Below are 20025 nucleotides of genomic sequence, written 5' to 3'. Positions count from 1 at the left end.
CCTACCTCGTGGCCTCCTGTTACGTGTCTTGACGTAGGGTCCAAGTCTCCTGAGTTGTATTTGATGAGAAAATCACGTTCCTGAAGGTTTCATTACGTTTGGACTCCGTTTGATATTCCTTTTCTTCGAAACCCTAAAACAGGCAAAAAATAGCAATTCTAGGCCGGGCCTCCGGTTAACAGGTTAGTCCCAAAAATAATATAAAAGTGGATAATAAAGCCCAATAATGTCCAAAACAGTAGATAATATAGCATGGAGCAATCAAAAATTATAGATACGTTGGAGACGTATCATAGAACACAAGTGAGTTGTGGGCGATAGAAGTCATACTGCTTACCAACATGTCATACTTTGGTTCAGCGGTATTGTTGGATGAAGTGGCCCGGACTGACATTACGCGTACGCTTACGCGAGATTGGTTCTACCGACGTGCTTTGCACACAGGTGGCTGGCGGGTGTCAGTTTCTCCAACTTTAGTTGAATCAATTGTGGCTACACCCGGTCCTTGCGAAGGTTAAAACAACACCAACTTGACAATCTATCGTTGTGGTTTTGATGCGTAGGTAAGAACGGTTCTTGCTAAGCCCAGTAGCAACCACGTAAAACTTGCAACAACAAAGTAGATGACGTCTAACTTGTTTTTGCAGGGCATGTTGTGATGTGATATGGTCAAGACATGATGCTAAATTTTATTGTATGAGATGATCATGTTTTGTAACCGAGTTATCGGCAACTGGCAGGAGCCATATGGTTGTTGCTTTATTGTATGCAATGCAATCGCCCTATAATGCTTTACTTTATCACTAAGCGGTAGCGATAGCCATAGAAGCATAAGATTGGCGAGACGACAACGATGCTACGATGGAGATCAAGGTGTCACGCCGGTGACGATGGTGATCATGACGGTGCTTCAAAGATGGAGATCACAAGCACAAGATGACGATGGCCATATCATATCACTTATATTGATTGCATGTGATGTTTATCTTTTATGCATCTTATCTTGCTTTGATTGACGGTAGCATTATAAGATGATCTCTCACTAAATTTCAAGATAAAAGTGTTCTCCCTGAGTATGCACCGTTTCCAAAGTTCGTCGTGCCCAGACTCCATGTGATGATCGGGTGTGATAAGCTCTACGTCCATCTACAACGGGTGCAAGCCAGTTTTGCACACGTAGAATACTCAGGTTAAACTTGGCGAGCCTAGCATATGCAGATATGGCCTCGGAACACTGAGACCGAAAGGTCGAGCGTGAATCATATAGTAGATATGATCAACATAGTGATGTTCACCATTGAAAGCTACTCCATTTCACGTGATGATCGGTTATGGTTTAGTTGATATGGATCACGTGATCACTTAGAGAATTAGAGGGATGTCTATCTAAGTGGGAGTTCTTAAGTAATATGATTAATTGAACTTAAATTTATCATGAACTTAGTACCTGATAGTATCTTGCTTGTCTATGTTGATTGTAGATAGATGGCCCGTGCTGTTGTTCCGTTGAATTTTAATGCGTTCCTTGAGAAAGCAAAGTTGAAAGATGATGGTAGCAATTACACGGACTGGGTCCGTAACTTGAGGATTATCCTCATTGCTGCACAGAAGAATTACGTCCTGGAAGCACCGCTAGGTGCCAAACCTGCTGCAGGAGCAACACCAGATGTTATGAACCTCTGGCAGAGCAAAGCTGATGACTACTCGATAGTTCAGTGTGCCATGCTTTACGGCTTAGAACCGGGACTTCAACGATGTTTTGAACGTCATGGAGCATATGAGATGTTCCAGGAGTTGAAGTTAATATTTCAAGCAAATGCCCGGATTAAGAGATATGAAGTCTCCAATAAGTTCTACAGCTGCAAGATGGAGACGAATAGTTCTGTCAGTGAGCATATACTCAAGACGTCTGTGTACTACAATCACTTGATTCAACTGGGAGTTAATCTTCCGGATGATAGCGTCATTGACAGAATTCTTCAATCACTGCCACCAAGCTACAAGAGCTTCGTGATGAACTATAACATGCAAGGGATGGATAAGAGGATTCCCGAGCTCTTCGCAATGCTAAAGGTTGCGGAGGTAAAAATCAAGAAGGAGCATCAAGTGTTGATGGTCAATAAGACCACCAGTTTCAAGAAAAAGCGTAAAGGGAAGAAGAAGGGGAACTTCAAGAAGAACAGCAAGCAAGTTGCTGCTCAAGAGAAGAAACCCAAGTCTGGACCTAAGCCTAAGACTGAGTGCTTCTATTGCAAGCAGACTGGTCACTGGAAGCGAGACTGCCCCAAATATTTGGCGGATAAGAAGGATGGCAAGGTGAACAAAGGTCTATGTGATATACATGGTATTGATGTGTACCTTACCAGAGCTCGCAGTAGCACCTGGGTATTTGATACTGGTTTTGTTGCTAATATTTGCAACTCGAAACAGGGACTACGGATTAAGCGAACACTGGCCAAGGACGAGGTGACGATGCGAGTGGGAAACGGTTCCAAAGTCGATGTGATCACCGTCGGGACGCTACCTCTACATCTACCTTCGGGATTAGTATTAGACCTAAATAATTGGTATTTGGTGCCAGTGTTGAGCATGAACATTATATCTGGATCTTGTTTGATGCGAGACGGTTATTCATTTAAATCAGAGAATAATGGTTGTTCTATTTATATGAGTAATATCTTTTATGGTCATGCACCCTTGAAGAGTGGTATATTTTTGATGAATCTCGATAGTAGTGATACACATATTCATAATGTTGAAGCCAAAAGATGTAGAGTTGATAATGATAGTGCAACTTATTTGTGGCACTGTCATTTAGGTCATATCGATGTAAAGTGCATGAAGAAACTCCATACTGATGAACTTTTGGAACCACTTGATTATGAATAACTTGGTACTTGCAAACCATGCCTCATGGGCAAGATGACTAAAATGCCATTCTCCGGTACTATGGAGAGAGCAACAGATTTGTTAGAAATCATACATACAGATGTATGTGGTCCGATGAATGTTGAGGCTCGCGGCGGGTATCATTATTTTCTCACCTTCACAGATGATTTAAGCAGACATGGGTATATCTACTTAATGAAACATAAGTCTGTAACATTTGAAAAGTTCAAAGAATTCCAGAGTGAAGTTGAAAATCATCGTAACAAGAAAATAAAGTTTCTACGATCTGATCATGGAGGACAATATTTGAGTTTCGAGTTTGGTATACATTTGAAACAATGCGGAATAGTTTCACAACTCACGCCACCCGGAACACCACAGCATAATGGTGTGTCCGAACATCATAATCATACTTTACTAGATATGGTGCGATCTATGATGTCGCTTACTGATTTACCGCTATCGTTTTGGGGTTATGCTTTAGAGATGGCTACATTCACATTAAATAGGGCACCATCGAAATCCGTTGAGACGACGCCTTATGAACTGTGGTTTGGCAAGAAACCAAAGTTGTCGTTTCTTAAAGTTTGGGGCTGCGATGCTTATGTGAAAAAGCTTCAACCTGATAAGCTCGAACCCAAATCGGAGAAATGTGTCTTCATAGGATACCCAAAGGAGACTGTTGGGTACACCTTCTATCACAGATCCGAAGGCAAGACATTCGTTGCTAAGAATGGATCCTTTCTAGAGAAGGAGTTTCTCTCGAAAGAAGTGAGTGGGAGGAAAGTGGAACTTGATGAGGTAACTGTACCTGCTCCCTTATTGGAAAGTAGTTCATCACAGAAACCGGTTCCTGTGACGCGTACACCAATTAGTGAGGAAGTTAATGATGATGATCATGGAACTTCAGATCAAGTTGTTACTGAACCTCGTAGGTCAACCATAGTAAGATCCGCACCAGAGTGGTACGGTAATCCTGTTCTGGAGGTTATGTTACTAGACCATGACGAACCTACGAACTATGAAGAAGCGATGGTGAGCCCAGATTCCGCAAAATGGCTTGAGGCCATGAAATCTGAGATGGGATCCATGTATGAGAACAAAGTGTGGACTTTGGTTGACTTGCCCGATGATCGGCAAGCCATTGAAAATAAATGGATCTTCAAGAAGAAGACTGACACTGACGATAGTGTTACTGTCTATAAAGCTCGACTTGTTGCAAAAGGTTTTCGACAAGTTCAAGGGATTGACTACGATGAGACTTTCTCACCCGTAGCGATGCTTAAGTCTGTCCGAATCATGTTAGCAATTGCCGCATTTTATGATTATGAAATTTGGCAAATGGATGTCAAAACTGCGTTCCTGAATGGATTTCTAGAAGAAGAGTTGTATATGATGCAACCAGAAGGTTTTGTCGATCCAAAGGGAGCTAACAAAGTGTGCAAGCTCTAGCGATCCATTTATGGACTGGTGCAAGCCTCTCGGAGTTGGAATAAACGCTTTGATAGTGTGATCAAAGCATTTGGTTTTGTACATACTTTTGGAGAAGCCTGTATTTACAAGAAAGTGAGTGGGAGCTCTGTAGCATTTCTGATATTATATGTGGATGACATATTTTTGATTGGAAATGATATAGAATTTCTGGGTAGCATAAAGGGATACTTGAATAAGAGTTTTTCAATTAAAGAACTCGGTGAAGCTGCTTATATATTGGGCATCAAGATCTATAGAGATAGATCAATACGCTTAATTGGACTTTCACAAAGCACATACCTTGACAAAGTTTTGAAGAAGTTCAAAATGGATCAAGCAAAGAAAGGGTTCTTGCCTATGTTACATTGTGTGAAGTTGAGTAAGACTCAATGCCCGACCACTGCAGAAGATAGAGAGAAGATGAAAGATGTTCCCTATGCTTCAGCCATAGGCTCTATCATGTATGCAATGCTGTGTACCAGACCTGATGTGTGCCTTTCTATAAGTTTAGCAGGGAGGTACCAAAGTAATCCAAGAGTGGATCACTGGACAACGGTCAAGAACATCCTGAAATACCTGAAAATGACTAAGGATATGTTTCTCATTTATGGAGGTGAAAAAGAGCTAGTCGTAAATGGTTACGTCGATGCAAGCTTTGACACTGATCCGGACGATTCTAAATCGCAAACCAGATACGTATTTATATTGAATGATGGAGCTATCAGTTGGTGCCGTTCTAAACAAAGCGTTGTGGCGGGATCTACGTGTGAAGCGGAGTACATAGCTGCTTCGGAAGTAGCAAATGAAGGAGTCTGGATGAAGGAGTTCATATCCAATCTAGGTGTCATACCTAGTGCAGCGGGTCCAATGAAAATCTTTTGTGACAATACTGGTGCAATTGCCTTGGTGAAGGAATCCAGATTTCACAAGAGAACCAAGCACATCAAGAGACGCTTCAATTCCATCTGGGATCTAGTCCAGGTAGGAGACATAGAAATTTGCAATATACATACGGATCTGAATGTTGCAGACCCGTTGACTAAGCCTCTTCCACGAGCAAAACATGATCAGCACCAAGACTCCATGGGTGTTAGAATCATTACTGTGTAATCTAGATTATTGACTCTAGTGCAAGTGGGAGACTGAAGGAAATATGCCCTAGAGGTAATAATAAAGTTATTATTTATTTCCTTATATCATGATAAATGTTTATTATTCATGCTAGAATTGTATTAACCGGAAACATAATACTTGTGTGAATACATAGACAAACAGAGTGTCACTAGTATGCCTCTACTTGACTAGCTCGTTGATCAAAGATGGTTATGTTTCCTAGCCATTGACATGAGTTGTCATTTGATTAATGGGATCACATCATTAGGAGAATGATGTGATTGACATGACCCATTCCGTTAGCTTCGCACTTGATCGTTTAGTTTGTTGCAATTGCTTTCTTCATGAATTATACATATTCATATGACTATGAGATTATGCAACTCCCGTTTACCGGAGGAACACTTTGTGTGCCACTGCTACCTCTTGAGCACTGCGTTGGATTTCCCCAAAGTGGAAGGGATGATGCAGCAAAGTAGCGTAAGTATTTCCCTCAGTTTTTGAGAACCAAGGTATCAATCCAGTAGGAGGCTACGCTCGAGTCCCTCGTACCTACACAAAAACAATAGCTCAACACAACCAACGCGCTTAGGGATTGTTAATCCCTTCACGGTCACTTACGAAAGTGAGATCTGATAGAGATGATAAATAATATTTTTGGTATTTTTTGGTATAGAGATGCAAAGTAAAAAGTAAAAGCAAAGCAATAATAAAGTAATGGAGATTGATATGATGAGAAAGAGACCCGGGGGCCATAGGTTTCACTAGTGGCTTCTCTCAAGAGCATAAGTATTCTACGGTGGGTGAACAAATTACTGTTGAGCAATTGACAGAATTGAGCATAGTTATGAGAATATCTAGGTCTGATCATGTATATAGGCATCATGTCCGAGACAAGTAGACTGATACGATTCTGCATCTACTACTATTACTCCACTCATCGACCGCTATCTAGCATGCATCTAGAGTATTAAGTTAAAAACAGAGTAATGCCTTAAGCAAGATGACATGATGTAGAGGGATAGTTTCGTGCAATATGATAAAAACCCCATCTTGTTATCCTTGATGGCAACAATACAATACATGCCTTGTTGCCCCTTCTGTCACTCGGAAAGGACACCGCAAGATTGAACCCAAAGCTAAGCACTTCTCCCATGGCAAGAACAACCAATCTAGTAGGCCAAACCAAACTAATAATTCGAAGAGACTTGCAAAGATAACCAATCATACATAAAAGAATTCAGAGAAGATTCAAATATTATTCATAGATAGACTGGATCATAAACCCACAATTCATCAGTCTCAACAACCACACCGCAAAAATAAGATTACATCGAATAGATCTCCACGAGAGAGGGGGAGAACATTGTATTGAGATCCAAAAAGAGAGAAGAAGCCATCTAGCTACTAGCTACTCACACTTCATCGGAGGGGCTTGGATGATGATGTAGAAGCCCTCCGTGATCGATGCCTCCTCCGGCGGAGCTCCGGAACAGGCCCCAAGATGGGATCTCATGGATACAGAAAGTTGCGGTGGTGGAATTAGGTTTTTGGCTCCTGTTCTGATCGTTTGGGGATACGTGGATATATATGGGAGGAAGAAGTACGTCGGTGGAGCTTCGAGGGGCCCACGAGGCAGGGGGCGCACCCTAGGGGGGGGGGGCGCCCTCCACCCTCGTGACCACCTCATGGCTTTCTTGACGGAGGGTCCAAGTCTCCTGGATCTTATCTGATGAGAAAATCACGTTTCCGAAGGTTTCATTCCGTTTGTACTCCGTTCGATATTCCTTTTCTTCGAAACCCTAAAACAGGCAAAAAACAGCAATTCTGGGCTGGGCCTCTGGTTAATAGGTTAGTCCCAAAAATAATATAAAAGTGGATAATAAAGCCCAATAATGTCTAAAACAGTAAATAATATAGCATGGAGCAATAAAAAATTATAGATACGTTGGAGACGTATCAAGCATCCCCAAGCTTAATTCCCGCTCGTCCTCGAGTAGGTAAATGATAAAAACAGAATTTTTGATGCGGAGTGCTACTTGGCATAATTTTAATGCAATTGTTCTTAATTGTGGTATCAATATTCAGATCCGAAAGATTCAAGACAAAAGTTCATATTGACATAAAAATGATAATACTTCAAGCATACTAACTAAGCAATCATGTCTTCTCAAAATAACATGGCCAAAGAAAGTTCATCCCTACAAAATCATATGGTTTAGTCATGTTTCATTCTCGTCACATAAGAATGCTCTCATCATGCACAACCCCGATGACAAGCCAAGCAATTGTTTCATACTTTAGTAATCTCAAACCTATAAACTTTCACGCAATATATGAGCGCGAGCCATGGACATAGCACTATGGGTGGAATAGAATATAATGAGGGGGTTATGTGGAGAAGACAAAAAAGGAGAAAGTCTCACATCAACGAGGCTAACAATGGGCTATGGAGATGCCCACCGATTGATGTTAATGCAAGGAGTAGGGATTGCCATGCAACAGATGCACTAGAGCTATAAATGTATGAAAGCTCAACAAAAGAAACTAGTGGGTGTGCATCCAACTTGCTTGCTCACGAAGACCTAGGGCACTTGAGGAGGCCCATTGTTGGAATATACAAGCCAAGTTCTATAATGAAAAATTCCCACTAGTATATGAAAGTGATAACATGAGAGACTCTCTACTATGAAGATCATGGTGCTACTTTGAAGCACAAGTGTGGTAAAAGGATAGTAACATTGTCCCTTCTCTCTTTTTCTCTCATTTTTGGGCCTTTTCTATTTTTATCGCCTTTCTCTCTTTTTTGGGCCTTATCTTTTTTATGGCCTTTCTTTTTTTTATTCCTCACTTGGGACAATGCTCTAATAATGATGATCATCACACTTCTATTTATTTACAACTCAATGATTACAACTCGATACTAGGACAAAAATGACTCTATATGACTGCCTCCGGCGGTGTACCGGGATATGCAATGAACCAAGAGTGAAATGTATGAAAGAATTATGAATGGTGGCTTTGCCGCAAATACTATGTCAACTACATGATCATGCTAAGCAATATGACAATGATGAATGTGTCATGATAAACGGAATGATGGAAAGTTGCATGGCAATATATCTCGGAATGGCTATGGAAATGCCATAATAGGTAGGTATGGTGTCTACTTTGAGGAATATATAAGGAGGTTTATGTGTGAAAGAGCGTATCATATCACGGGGTTTGGATGCACCGGCGAAGTTTGCACCGACTCTCATTGTGAGAAAGGGCAATGCACGGTACCGAAGAGGCTAGCAAGGATGGAAGGGTGAGAGTGCGTATAATCGATGGACTCAACATTAGTCATAAAGAACTCACATACTTATTGCAAAAATCTACAAGTCATCAAAAACCACGGCACTACGCACATGCTCCTAGGGGGATAGATTGGTAGGAAAAGACCATCGCTCGTCCCCGACCGCCACTCATAAGGAAGACAATTAAATAACACCTCATGTTTCAAATTTGTTGCATAACGTTTACCATAAGTGCATGCTACGGGACTCGCAAACCTCAACACAAGTATTTCTCAATTTCACAACTACTCAACTAGCATGACTTTGATATTATTACCTCCATATCTCAAAACAATCATCAAGCATCAAACTTTTCTTAGTATTCAACACACTCATACGAAAGTTTTATTATTAATCTTTCATACCAAGCACATTAGGATTTTAAGCAAATTACCATGCTATTAAGACTCTCAAAATAATCTAAGTTAAGCATGAGAGAACAATAGTTTCTATAAAACAAATCCACCACCGTGCTCTAAAAGATATAAGTGAAGCACTAGAGCAAAACTATAAAGCTCAAAAGATATAAGTGAAGCACATAGAGTATTCTATCAAATTCCAAATCATGTATGGCTCTCTCAAAAGGTGTGTACAGCAAGGATGATTGTGGTAAACTAACAAGCAAAGACTCAAATCATAAAAGACGCTCCAAGCAAAACACATATCATGTGGTAAATAAAAATATAGCTCCAAGTAAAGTTACCGATAGAAGTAGACGAAAAAGAGGGGATGCCTTCCGGGGCATCCCCAAGCTTTGGATTTTAGGTGTCCTTAGATTATCTTGGGGGTGCCATGGGTATCCCCAAGCTTAGGCTCTTGCAACTCCTTGTTCCATAATCCATCAAATCTTTACCCAAAACTTGAAAACTTCACAACACAAAACTTGAAGTAGAAAATCTCGTGGGCTCCGTTAGCGAAAGAAAACAAAAGACCACTTTAAGGTACTGTAATGAACTCATTCTTTATTTATATTGGTGTTAAACCTACTGTATTCCAACTTCTCTATGGATTATAAACTATTTTACTAGCCATAGATTCATCAAAATAAGCAAACGACACACGAAAAACAGAATCTGTCAAAAACAGAACAGTCTGTAGTAATCTGTAGCTAGCGCAAGATATGGAACCCCAAAAATTCTAAAATAAATTGCTGGACGTGAGTAATTTATCTATTAATCATATGCAAAAATAATTAACTAAATATCACTTTCCAAATAAAAATGACAGCAGTTCTCGTGAGCGCTAAAGTTTCTGTTTTTTTACAGCAAGTTCGACAAGACTTTCCCCAAGTCTTCCCAACGGTTCTACTTGGCACAAACACTAACTAAACACAAAAAACACAACCAAAACAGAGGCTAAATAATTTATTTATTAAATAACAGGAAGGATAAATATTGGGTTGTCTCCCAACAAGAGCTTTTCTTTAAATCCATAAAGCTAGGCATTGATAATTTTAATGATGCTCACATGAAAGACAAGAATTGAAGCACAAAGAGAGCATCATAAAACAAGTGACAAACACATCTAAGTATAACATACTTCCTATGCATAGGCATTTTATAGGCAAACAAATTGTCAAGGCAAGCAAAAACTAGCATATGCAAGGAAGCGGAAAGAAACAATAGCAATCTCAACATAACGAGAGGTAATTTAGTAACATGAAAATTTCTACCACCATATTTTCCTCTCTCATAATAATTGCATGAGGGATCATAAGCAAATTCAACAAAATAGCTATCACACAAAATATTTTCAACACGATCCACATGCATGCAAAGTTGACACTCTTCCAAAATAGTGGGATTAACATTAACTAAAGTCATGACCTTTCCAAACCCACTGTCATAAAAAATTTCATAAGATTGAACATTCTCCAAATATGTGGGATCTAAAGTTGACACTCTTCCAAACCCACTTTCAATAATATTGCAAACACTATTATCAATCTCATATTCATCATGGGGCTTAAATAAATTTTCAATATCATAAGAAGAATCACCCCAATCATGATCATTACAGCAAGTAGAGGACATAGCAAAATTAGCATCCCCAAGCTTAGGGATTTGCATATTATTAGCACAATTTACATTAATAGAATTTATAATAACATCATTGCAATCATGCTTTTTATTCAAAGATCTATCGTGAATCACTTCATAAAATACTTCATCGCAATTTTCAGATTACAAATTTCGAGCAAAACTTCATAAAGATAATCTAGTGCACAAAACTCACTAGCAATTGGTTCAACATAACTGGATATCTTAAAAAGATTAGCGAGTGGATGAGGATCCATAAATCTTAGGTTCTCTGTTTAGTAATAAATAAACAACTATTCCAACCATACAAGCAAACACGAAACGGGCAAAAGAGGCAAATAGAGAAAGAGAGGGAGGATAGAGAGAGAGAGAGGGGGCGAATAAAACGGCAAGGGTGAATTGGGGGGGGGAGAGGAAAACAAGAGGCAAATGGCAAATAATGTAATGCGGGAGATAGGGATTGTGATGGGTACTTGGTATGTTGACTTTTGCGCAGACTCCCCGGCAACAGCGCCAGAAATTCTTCTTGCTACCTCTTGAGCACTGCGTTGGATTTCCCCGAAGAGGAAGGGATGATGCAGCAAAGTAGCGTAAGTATTTCCCTCAGTTTTTGAGAACCAAGGTATCAATCCAGTAGGAGGCTACGCTCGAGTCCCTCATACCTACACAAAAACAACAGCTCAACGCAACCAACGCACTTAGGGGTTGCCAATCCCTTCACGATCACTTACGAAAGTGAGATCTTATAGAGATGATAAATAATATTTTTGGTATTTTTTGGTATAGAGATGCAAAGTAAAAAGTAAAAGCAAAGCAATAATAAAGTAATGGAGATTGATATGATGAGAAAGAGACCCGGGGGCCATAGGTTTCACTAGTGGCTTCTCTCAAGAGCATAAGTATTCTACGGTGGGTGAACAAATTACTGTTGAGCAATTGACAGAATTGAGCATAGTTATAAGAATATCTAGGTATGATCATGTATATAGGCATCATGTCCGAGACAAGTAGACCGAAACGATTCTGCATCTACTACTATTACTCCACTCATCGACCGCTATCCAACATGCATCTAGAGTATTAAGTTAAAAACTGAGTAACGCCTTAAGGAAGATGACATGATGTAGAGGGATAGTTTCATGCAATATGATCAAAACCCCATCTTGTTATCCTCGATGGCAACAATACAATACATGCCTTGCGGCCCCTTCTGTCACTTGGAAAGGACACCGCAAGATTGAACCCAAAGCTAAGCACTTCTCCCATGGCAAGAACAACCAATCTAGTAGGCCAAACCAAACTGATAATTCGAAGAGACTTGCAAAGATAACCAATCATACATAAAAGAATTCAGAGAAGATTCAAATATTATTCATAGATAGACTGGATCATAAACCCACAATTCATCGGTCTCAACAAACACACCGCAAAAAGAAGATTACATCGAATAGATCTCCACGAGAGAGGGGGAGAACATTGTATTGAGATCCAAAAAGAGAGAAGAAGCCATCTAGCTACTAGCTATGGACCCGTAGGTCTGAAGTAAACTACTCACACTTCATCGGAGGGGCTTGGATGATGATGTAGAAGCCCTCCATGATCGATGCCTCCTCCGGCGTAGCTCCGGAATAGGCCCCAAGATGGGATCTCGTGGATACAGAAAGTTGCGGTGGTGGAATTAGGTTTTTGGCTCCTGTTCTGATCGTTTGGGGTATGTGGATATATATGGGAGGAAGAAGTACGTTGGTGGAGCTTCGAGGGGCCCACGAGGCAGGGGGCGCGCCCTAGGGGGGCACCCTCCACCCTCGTGACCACCTCGTGGCTTTCTTGACGGAGGGTCCGTGTCTCCTGGATCTTATCTGATGAGAAAATCGCGTTTCCGAAGGTTTCATTCCGTTTGGACTCCGTTTGATATTCCTTTTCTTCGAAACCCTAAAACAGGCAAAAAACAACAATTCTGGGCTGGGCCTCCGGTTAATAGGTTAGTCTCAAAAATAATATAAAAGTGGATAATAAAGCCCAATAATGTCTAAAACAGTAAATAATATAGCATGGAGCAATCAAAAATTATAGATACGTTTGAGACGTATCAGCCACCAAACGTCACAGCGTAATTGGGTGATTATAAAGGTGCTCTATAGGTGTCTCCGAAGGTACTTGTTGGGTTGGCGTATTTCTAGATTAGGATTTGTCATTCTGATTGTCGGAGAGGTATCTCTGGGCCCACTCGGTAACGCACATCACTATAAGCCTTGCAAGCATTGCAACTAATGAGTTAGTTGCGGGATGATGTACTACGGAACGAGTAAAGAGACTTGCCGGTAACGAGATTGAACTAGGTATTGAGATACCGACGATCGAATCTCGGGCAAGTAACATACTGTTGACAAAGGGAACAACGTATGTTGTTATGCGGTCTGACCGATAAAGATCTTCATAGAATATGTAGGAGCCAATATGGGCATCCAGGTCCCGCTATTGGTCATTGACCAGAGAGGTGTATCGATCATGTCTACATAGTTCTCGAACCCGTAGGGTCCGCACGCTTAACGTTCGTTGACGATATAGTACTATGAGTTATGTATGTTGGTGACGAATGTTGTTCGGAGTTTCGGATGAGATCACAGATATGACGAGGAACTCCGGAATGGTCCGAAAGTAAAGATTGATATGTGGACAGTAGTGTTTGATCTTCGGAAGGGTTTCAGAATTCACCGGAAGGGGTTCCAGATGTTTCCCGAAATGTTTGGGCACGAGAACACTTTATCTGGGCCAAAGGGGAAATCCCACAAGGTTTTTGGAAAGCGCAAAAGGAAGTTTTGCAAAGTCCAGGGGCCAGATGCCATGGTCCCTGGCGTTTGGGTCCAGATGCTGGGAACCCTGGCGTCTGGCCCTGGAGTCCAAGAAGGACTCTTGCCTTTCGGGTGAAACCGACTTTGTGGAGGCTTTACTCCAAGTTTCGACCCCAAGGCTCAACATATAAATAGAGGGGCAGGGCTAGCACCCAAGACACATCAAGAAACACCAAGCCATGTGCCGGCAACCCTGTCCCCTCTAGTTTATCCTCTATCATAGTTTTTGTAGTGCTTAGGCGAAGCCCTGCGGAGATTGTTCTTCACCAACACCATCACCATGCCATCGTGCTACCGGAAGTCATCTACTACTTCGCTCCTCTTGCTGGATCAAGAAGGTGAGGACGTCACCGAGCCGAACATGTGCAGAACTCGGAGGTGCCGTGCTTTCGGTACTTGGATCGGTCGGATCGTGAATACGTACGACTACATCAACCGCGTTGATATAACGCTTCCGCGAATGGTCTACGAGGGTACATAGACAACACTTTCCCCTCTCGTTGCTATGCATCACCATGATCCTGCGTGTGTGAAGGAATTTTTTTGAAATTACTACGTTCCCCAACAAGAGAAACATCTGCCCCATGATTCAAAGAATGATACAAACACAGCAACCCCTACGAGATATACAAGAGAAAGTTGTAGGTACAAGCCCAAGAAGCTGAGATGTGACCAAGGAGTCATACTGTCAAGTCATGGCTGATCCACAGAAAGAACACCAGAGGCTGTGGACAAGCAACCTCCACTATGGTCATTGTGTTAAAGCTTCCCCGTGGACAAGATACTATCAGCAATCCTTGCCAAAACTCTTGCATATTCGACCATGACAATGCACAACGTCCAGTTACATGTGAGCATACCATACTCCTCATAAATACAGGCCACCAACCAAGAAAAGAGGCTATGCTCTGGATGGTACACGAAATTGCAATCATACTATGCTCAGTTCAATAGCAAGGACTCTAAAATCCCTAGAGAGCCGACCCCAGGAGTTGATGCTGCTCAGAGGGAGGTTCTACATGCTTGAAAGCTAAGTTCGGCCATAATCCCCATGGTCTTTATATTCCATTACCAATTCCTAGTGTACCTTAGGAAGACATATCCACTGACTGTGTTCTGGGTTTACCTAGAACCCAGAGGGGGAGGGATTCTATCTTTGTTGTTGTTGATCGATTTTCTTAAATAGCACATTTCGTTCCATGTCATAAGAGCGATGATGCTTCACACGTTCCTGATTCACTTTTTAAGGAAATAGTTTGCCTACATGGAGTGCCCAAGACAATTGTTTCTGACCGTGATGCCAAGTTTGTCACCTAGTTCTGGAAGACATTGTGGGGCAAGCTCGACAAAAAATTATTGTTTTCTACTACATGCCACCTGCAAATAGATGGATAAACTGAGGTAGTCAATTGCACGTTATCAACAATGCTACGAGCTATGCTAAAGAAGAACCTAAAGATGTGGGAAGAATGACCTCCACATGTGGAATTTGCTTACAACAGCGCAGTCCACTCTACTACAAATTTTTGTCCCTTTGAAATTGTTTATGGTTTCAAACCTCATACTCCCATGGATCTATTGCCCTTATCACTCCAGGATAGGATTGATTTAGACGTGGAAGAACATAGAAACAAAGGCGATACAATAGGCAAAGCAAGCTAACAAAAGGTAAGAAACAAGTACTATTTTAGTCAAGTGACCTTGTGTGGCTACATTTGCGCAAGAACCGTGGGTGGCCTGTCTGCCAGGAGGCCTGATGCTGGGCCGCCTTAGGGCGCAACAGGCTAGGCTGCGGCGAGGGCCCTTCGTCCTATGGGAATTCCTTCTACCAGAAGGTCACTGGTAGAAAAAGGGCCTGTTGTCCCGGTTCGTAAGGGCCTTTTGTCCCGGTTCTGGAGCCGGGACCAAAGGGTCGGTACTAATGCCCTGTCCCTTTAGTCCCGGTTCAATCCAGAACCGGGATAGATGGGCCTCCACGTGGCCTATGCGCGGAGCCCAGGCAGGAGATCCTTTGGTCCCGGTTGGTGGCATCAACCGGGACCAATAGGCATCCACACGTCAGCATTTCTGTGGCTGGGGTTTTTGTTTTTTAAGGGGGGGGGTTTGGGGGTTTTGGGGGGTTAATTTAGATGTTTCATATATTGTGTTAGCTAGCTATAATTAATAGAGAGAAGTGTCCTCTCTTATGTCCGTGCTTGGTCGACGCTACGTACTATACATACGTATAGAGAGGACTAGACACGCTAGCTAGCTAGTAAGCAAACGAAGGAAACAGAAGATCATCATGAACATATATGCATACAGAGAGAAGTGATATCGACCACCTCTCCTTCTCCAAGAGATTGGTCAAACAACAAGTTCTCGTATATCTATCCGACACTACCGGCTACATATATACAATAATTATCTCTTACAAATATAATCATACGGACTCAGGGTCCACATAGTATTCTCCGTCTTCAGCGATCACGTGGTCAAGAAAGAATGCCGCCAATTCCTCTTGAATTGCTCGCATGTGAGCTGGTGCTAGGAGTTCATCCCGCTTCTGAAACATCTAATTTAAAGAAGGGGGTCAATACATATATATATGAATGAATGAAACTCAACACAAATGATGGTAATAAAATAAAATTGTGAATGTTGTTATTTATGTACTTCATATTGTTCGTCAATGTAGCCCCGCTCACAGGTCGTGTGGCGGATGGACTCGCAAACGTAGTATCCACAGAAATCATTCCCTTGTTCCTGCCACAACCACTTTACAAGAAATAGAGGTCAATCAAACTGATAAGAAGGAATGCCAAATGGTATTGATGAAACTAGCGCTTGAATCACTAGTAGATGCGCGGAACATGCTACTATAGTACTTACTTTTGGGTGTCTAAATTGCAGCTCCTTCGGCAGTCCCGGAGCTTTTCTGGTGAATTTCTCCAAACCCTGCTGGACAAAGAAAACAATTACTTGATATATCAGGAAATGAACAAAGTTGCTGATATGGTGGATAATGATCGATTTAACTTACTTCTCAAGTATTTGAGTCATGTCTGCATAGTCCTGGGGATCTTTTCGTCTTGAGTCTAAGATGGTTACTAGTCCCTGCTCAAGCTTAATCTCTAGGAGAATATAGTGGAAACTGCACACGCATGCATAACTCATCAATTACATTACTATAACCTTGACTAATATATAAGGGAAACCGAATACACACAAGACAGTAACACTCACTTGAAGTTGTAAGGAAAGAGTATTATATCTTTGTTTTCATTTATTACCAACGACCGTAGCAAGTTGGCCTCGGTAGCTGTGGCATGAAATTTAACCTGAGTTGCATCTATGAGATATGTGTTAATGAACCCAATATCACCGACTTGTCTTTTCTTCAATTCGGCGATCTTCAATCTGCATAATATAGTGAGGATGATTACAAATACATGCAATGAAAGAGCTGAGCTATATAGAGAGACTTAATGACAGAAGTAGTACTACTTACAGACAGTAGCAGGCGACCGTTGTTTTATCGAGGGCCAATTGATTGAAAAACTGAAAGAACTCCTCAAATGGAATAGGCAACAGTTCAGTTCCAACGAGGTCATGCTCCTTTTTAACTTTCACATACAAAGTACTCCTCCCCCAAGAGTCTCTACAGATTTTCAAGTACCAATCATGCAATCTTCGCATCATCGTTGATAGAGATCTTTCATCTTTGACGAGAGGCTTCAAGGGTTTCAAGGGTTGAAAGCAAAGAGACATCCACTTTGGTTCGTGCAATCTCGGCATTCTCCTCCGGGGTTCTCTCGTATGGTAACTTCTCTGGAGTCTTCAGAGAAGGACTGAATCTGTATGTCCTCCCGCCTCTGGCTGTACTGCTAGATGCCGGCCGAGCAGACGGAGCGGTTGTCTTCTTTACTTGCTTACAAGGCAGAGGAGAAGGACTACGACGCGCCAGAGCAGCCGGAGCGGTGGCAGGTCTCTTCCGCCCTTGCTGACGAGGCGGAGAAGGAGGAGGCTGGCTGCTCGGGCGCGTCGGCGCATGCGGAGAAGGAGGCAGAGTGCCGCCACGCGCTGGAGAAGGAGCCGGTCGAGTGCCCTGATCGTCACTCGCCGGAGGAGGAGGCGGTGGAGGAGGCGGAGTTCCCTGACTCACCGGAGGAGGAGGCGGAGTGCCCTGACTTGCCGGAGGAGGAGGAGGAGGCGGAGGCGTCCAGTTCAGAAGGTTGATGAGCTCCTTCCGCCATAGGCATGGAGTCTTCAGAGCAGACCCCAGCCTAGTCTCCCCTTCACCGGTAGGGTGGTCAAGCTGGAGGTCCTCAAATCCCTCCGTTATTTCATCCACCATCACACTAGCATATCCTTCTGGAATCGGCCGACAGTGAAAAGTTGCGCCGGGTTCAGTAGGATAAACAGAGCCAACAGCCGCCTTGACCTTCAAAATCATCCATTGCGTCATAAGGTGGCAATTTTGAGACTCCGTGATAGCATCCACGGGATAGCTGGCAGGAGCCGTCAAGGCATGCTCCGGCTGAAGCAGCTCGATGGAAGCCATGCTGCTTCTCCGCTGAGATGGCGGGGTAGCTTCGGCAGTACATTTGCTGCGATTTGCTTCTCGTTCCTCTATCGCTTGTACCCTTGCTTGCAGCGCCTGCATTTGGGTCTTGCACTTTTTTCCTCCTCTCACGGGATTTGTAACCGCCTGCGTCAGGAAACCCAACCTTCCACGGAATGGAGCCTGGCGTGCCTCGTGTCCGTCCAGGGTGCTCAGGATTCCCGAGGGCCATTGTGAGCTCGTCGTTCTCTCTGTCTGGAAAGAACGTCCCTTGCTGCGCTGCTTCGATATAGTGCTGAAGCTTCCTGACTGGTATGTCCATTTGATCGTTCGTCCAAATGCACTTCCCTGTTACAGGGTCCAAGGTTCCGCCAGCCCCGAAGAGCCAAGTCCGGCAACGGTCTGACGAGTTAATTGTCTCTGGTTCGATCCCTTTATCAACCAGATCATTCTCAGTCTTGGCCCACTTAGGCCGGGCTACAAGGTAGCCACCTGACCCCGTGCGATGGTGGTGCTTCTTCTTCACAGCATTTTGCTTGTTTGTCACCGACATCTTCTTACTCTTTTTCGATGTCTTGTGGGCCACAAATGCGGGCCAGTGATCTCTGATCTTCTCATATCTGCCCTTGAATTCTGGTGTCTCATTATTTCTGACAAACTTATTCAGCTCTTTCTTCCACCTCCTGAATAGTTCTGCCATCCTCTTAAGAGCAAAAGACTTGATTAATTGCTCTTTAACTGGCTTCTATGGATTATCCTCTGGTGGTAGGGTGAAATTTGACTTCAGCTCAGTCCAAAGATCATTTTTCTGCATATCATTGACATAAGACACCTCAGGGTCTTCTGTAGCCGGCTTAAACCATTGCTGGATGCTGATCGGGATCTTGTCCCTAACCAAAACCCCGCACTGAGCAACAAATGCGCTCTTTGTCCGGAGGGGTTCAATCGCTTGGTCGTCGGGCGCGATTGCTATGATCTCAAACTTTTCATCCGAGCTCAACTTTTTCTTCGGGCCTCGTCTCTTTACCGAAGTTGTGCTCGATCCGGAGGGCTAGAAAAAAGAACAAAGACTTAATTAATATGTGTACATACCAAAACAATGAATGCATCAATTAGCTAGTCAGCAGAAGCTTAACTAATATATATACCTGGCCGGACTCGGTTCGGTCACCGGAGACGTCATCACGGTCTCCTTCTTGCACCGGCATTGGGTCACCGGAGCCATCCTCACGGTCTCCTTCTTGCACCGGCATTAGGTCACCGGAGCCATCATAATCATAGCCAGCTGCTTCCAGACCATCGGTGTCGTTGAGAAACAACGAGCAGATGGCATCACTTCCTCGTGCGATTATGTCCCCCAACAACTCTTCTTGTACTTCGTCTCGGGCGGTGTCCATAGTTTCTACAAATACTGACAACATGGCAATTATTATTCAAACATGACAGATGGATATATTAGTGGCAAAAACGTAGAACTAATATTAATTAGTGGCCTCGACGCTGCTTCTCTAGGGTTTGGGGTGGCCTCGACAACGCTTCAAGGATAAAAAAAGAAGAGGAAGAAGAAAAAAAAGAGGAGAAGAAAGAATAGAGGAGTAAGAACTCCTCTATTCTTTCTTCTCCTCTTTTCTTCTTCTTCTTCTTCTTTTTTTTATCGGGAACGAGGGTCATCGAGGGTCACCGAGCGATAGAGGAAATCCTAAATAGCAAGTATCGTGGGTGTGAGATAGATGTGGCCGTCGGTGTCGGACACTACATCCACGTCCCACAAGTGACGT

Source organism: Triticum dicoccoides, chromosome 3A, assembly GCF_002162155.2.
Source record: "Triticum dicoccoides isolate Atlit2015 ecotype Zavitan chromosome 3A, WEW_v2.0, whole genome shotgun sequence".
In the NCBI taxonomy this organism is placed as follows: Eukaryota; Viridiplantae; Streptophyta; class Magnoliopsida; order Poales; family Poaceae; genus Triticum; species Triticum dicoccoides.
This window is presented reverse-complemented; position numbering follows the sequence as displayed.